The following is a 4676-nucleotide window of genomic DNA, read 5'->3' on the forward strand; positions in this document are numbered from 1 at the left end:
CATGAGAAGCTGGAGAAGTACCAAGGACTCAGAGAAGAGCTCCAGAAGATGTGGAGGGTGAAGGTAACAGTGGTTCCAGTAGGAATCGGAGCACTTGGTTCAGTGACTCTGAAGCTAGCCGAGTGACTCCAGCAGATCTCAGGAACAACATCTGAGATCTCTGTCCAGAAGAGCTAAGATACTGTGCAGGACTGTCTTTTTGTGAAGGTAATTATGTATGAATGTAAACTCAGAAATCAAAATGTTATCTTGCACTGAAATGAATTGTCACGTGTCACATGTGCAGTTATTACACCCTCCGAGTCATAAAGAACTTGACTTAAATTTATAACCACTTTATGCAGTAAGTAAGAAACAGAAACAAGTCAAATCAGGTGTGCAATATCAGGTCGTGTGTACTGCATAAAAAAGTTCTGATGTCTGCTAAAAGAAGATCCGAGCTGGATGATGCGGCCTTCATGTTGAACACCTGCACACAGGAAACAGTGCAGGCTGTGGAAAGATCTCTTTTTACAGTTTATGGCAACAACATAACCCTTGACAGGAAGCTCTGAAAAAACAGTGAAACACATTTTGATCAAATTTTGATCACATCGGTTGTGCAGGTGAGGAAAAAGAAAACATCTCTGCATGCAAGAAAAGTGCTGCTGTTTTATTAACATCAGTCCAATGTTAATTCCTCTGCAATGAGTTTCCTCTTTTCTGTTTGCGTGTGTGTGTGTGTGTGTGTGTGTGTGTGTGTGTGTGTGTGTGTGTGTGTGTGTGTGTGTGTGTGTGTGTGTGTGTGTGTGTGTTTTCAGAAGAAAACCAGATGAAACAAGACCAGAGGACTAAAGACTATCGCAAGAAATATTCATCACTGCAACTTTATATCAATGTAAATAATTTATATTGATTTGTATACTGTAGCGCCCACTATCTTCATCAAGGATCAATAATTTGCAAGTACCTGCTAGTTATGAAGTTTAACACATATGTTTTAACATAAAAAGGTCAAACTCACATCAACCGCTACAAGTCTGAGTTATAATCACACTGACAGCTGGAAAGCGTGAAGAGCATTCATTATTCTATTCAGTAAATATATCACTTGAAATAATGATTTTATTCCTAGTCTAACGAGCTTGGAAAGAAGGCGACTGGACTCGACTTTTTAGGGTTTTCCATTAGATGGAAATACACGGTACAAGATTTTTTTTTCTGGCCTGGGTTCTAAGAGTTGAGTCAATCTTAAAATGTGACATCCACAGACTGCACGCCACCAATCGGCCACTCAGTGACGAGGGCAACAGGCCGAGCAGCAGGTATACCATCACCTCGACATCCTCTGTTTTTTTGTGTTGAGTGTGTGTGGCATACAAATGATGTCACAGACTTTTGGACGCATTACCATGACTACCGCAAGCACATTGAGGTAATGCTCAGTTGCAATGGAAATTGGAGTAACTGATTTGTAATCGGAGTCTTTGCTTGGCCGATTCTGGCCTCCCCGCAATAAGTTTGACACCCCTGTTGTAAAAGAAAAGTCCACATGTATTACATAACAGCAGGTTTTCCTTTTCTTTACGGGGAATTACAGGACAAACACGCACTTCTCTTGTAGCTGTAATGTGGCAAACAGACACAACAGTGTGTGTCGGCTGTTGGAACGAAAACATTTAGTAAGTGCACATTTCACAATAATGAACCCACATCCACCCACTCATAAACGAAACAACATCTAAGAATGTTCATTTTCTACTGGGTTTTACGTTATACTATTTCCCTGAAGATTCCCCATCTCAACATATCACTTGTTACCGTAAAACAGAGATAAAATCCGCTTTAAACTCACACCACTTCCCTTACAGTGAAGGGCATGTTGTGGTTTTATGCATGTTAGCAACACTTTGTTATGCGACTAAGGCCACAGTGGTTAACAGCTACCAAATTATTAACTCTACTGTTTAAAACATATAGTTTAGAACATATAGAAGCAAATATCCAGGTTATCCTTAAGAAAACACCTCACGAGACTGAAATTTAAAATCTTCCTTCTCGAATGTTGCTTGTGGAAAAAGGTCTTCAATAGAAAGTGAAACTCTGACAGTCCTGTGTTTATTCATTCTTTTTTTATAATGAAGATTAAGTGTTTCATTTCTGGTCTTTGCTGAGTTCAGTGACACATTTTTTTTTAACTGTTGTGAAATACCCAAGGAGGGACTGCAGGAAGGAAACCAAGAGATCAGGTAAATAAACACAGAGTAAATGACGTGATCAAATTAAATCAAGATAAGTTAAACAACCCCCTTCAAACAGCTTTCATATATGCTGCACGTTTTTGGACAAGCTACATTTTATCTACACACACACCCTATTTTTTTCCCTCTTCAGATGGAAGTTATTTGTTGGCGAAGAGTATATAAAGGCCTATGTGTGTGTGTGTTTCACATCTTTATCAAACTCTTCAGCCACTCGTCATGAACAAAAACACATTGCTGGTCCTTTTGTGTCTGCAGGCGATCCTGCTCATCACGGCCTCATCTGAGATGACAGCTGAACAGCCGACACCGGTAAGGAGGACAACTTTACAAAACCTGTGTCTAGATTTTCATTAATTATTACAGAAACTATCAAAATGAAATGAAATAAGAAGATGTGGTGTCTAAATATTGAATACTTTTTTCCCAGACAGAGGAGATAACTTCTGTACACAACACGAAGGTGAAAAGCCCAAATGTTAAACATCTGAAAAAATGCCGCGTGACACAAGCAGGATGTCGACGACACCACACAGTAAGGCAAATTTCTGTTTAACAAGTAAAATAAATTAAGGAATAATCATAATAATTTCAGTATTTACATCTCAAAACAATTTGCAGCATATCAGCAGTTTACTCTTTCTGTTGTTTAAAAGAAAACTCAGCAGTTTGACTGCATCTCATTCATTTTACTTCTGCATGGTGTGTGAAACTAGCAGCTCCCCCTAAAACCCTTTTCTCTTTTTATTACAGAAACCACAGCAGGGATCAGACATAAAGCCACAACCCTACAGGTAACCACACAGTGCAATAAAAAAAAAATCAAGAATCAGGTCCAAGTTTCTGCTGAGCAGCAGCAACAATGAAGAAATGTGTGGCATTTTTGGTATGAAGATCAACACAGCAGGACTGGTTCATTTTAAATTTTTAATTTTTTGTTTTGTTCCTAACAGACCCAAAACTCGTACAGGGAGTCTGGCTCCAATTCTGATACAGTAAAGGAATGAAGTGAAGGAGTGATCACGTCTAGCGCGTAAGTACATGAAAAGTGAAGACAATGGGAACGATTACTAACACATTAAATGACTCCAGTTGCTATTTTATCTGGTTGATGGATTAACATTGTTCAAACTGATGTATTTATTCCTCCACTTCTTCTCAGTGAGTCTCCTGCTTTGTTTCTTCTGAAGATGATGAAATAAAAAGAAAAACAGAAATGAAGACCGACACTATAACTATAAAAATCACAATATTTCTCAGACCAGTGGTATATAAGAAATATGTGTGTAATATAAAAAGGTTATTAAGGCACTACATAAATGAATGTATCTGATACAATTATAATTTGATGTTTATGTTCACAAGTTTTGAATGTGGCCTTGTTCATTTTACTGGTTTTGATGAAATAAAGAGTAAGTTTTCAGACTTCTGTCTGTAACTGTTATTGTTTCATGAATTTCAGTTTCAAATAAAGTCATCCAGAGTTAAAGCACAAAAAACTAGTTATTTGTCGAATGTACTACACACACACACACATAGAGAGAGAGAGATCCTACATCACCACCGAGTTTCTAGAGCATGTGATAGAGCCAGGTCGCAGGGCCTGAAGGATATGCTGCCAATTCACTGTTATTAGAAACTCCAGCACCAAGATTATTGAATAACCAAGGTTAAATAATGAAATACTAAAACTATATGTGAAAAAAGTTCATTTAACTAAAGATGCAAAAAAAGAAAAATTAATAAAATATTGAACAAATAAAAACTAGCTTAAAACAACCTAAAACCAAATAAAAACACATGAGGAAATCTCCTTAGTTTTAGTATTTGTTACACCAATCAAATGTGTTACAACAACTTGCCTGATGTGGCCTTAATGGACATGTTTATTGAGAATTTGGACATCTTCTGTTTTGCAACTTAGCAGGGCAACTTTGTGGTGTGGCGGGATGTAATGATGTAATTTTTGCCCCATGCAGGCCGCTTTGTAATAATTAAAAAGACAATGTCATTTTTCTGCGATAATCACTGACAGAGCAGCTCACTCAGAGAAATAACAAATGCAAAACAATTTCATTCATAAAATCAGAGCGAACTGAGTGTCTGTTGGTTTCCTGTTGATCGAACAGCTCCAACTGGCCTCAGTGGGAACGCTGAACAGAAGAGAAAAAACTCTGTTCTTCTGCCAAATGTGGATAGATGAAAAACAAATCTTCACTCTTCACTCTGCAGGCTGTTATCGCCGTGGGCGTGGGCGTACAGTGAAATACAGTACATCTCTCAGTGGCACTGGTCTACTTCCTCCTTCTTTGAACTCTCCCTGTCCAAATGTTCTTAGAGTGTCTACTCTGACTCAGTCTAAACATGTTCTGTCATGTTCAGACACAGAAACAATTCCTCAATAAACACCACAAACAAATGGTTTAGTGTGACTTG

At 38.0% G+C, this 4676-nt stretch overlaps 1 long non-coding RNA gene across 1 annotated transcript; it reads left to right on the forward strand.

Moving 5' to 3' along the window:
- The first annotated feature begins 2373 nt into the window (after positions 1-2373).
- Positions 2374-3684, forward strand: LOC308412570. The gene is made up of 5 exons (XR_013974602.1): positions 2374-2552; positions 2671-2775; positions 2994-3034; positions 3194-3273; positions 3403-3684. It is a non-coding gene; the product is annotated as an uncharacterized lncRNA (long non-coding RNA).
- Positions 3685-4676: the final 992 nt, after the last annotated feature.

Source organism: Rhamphochromis sp. 'chilingali', assembly GCF_963969265.1.
Source record: "Rhamphochromis sp. 'chilingali' genome assembly, chromosome: 16".
NCBI lineage: Eukaryota > Metazoa > Chordata > Actinopteri > Cichliformes > Cichlidae > Rhamphochromis > Rhamphochromis sp. 'chilingali'.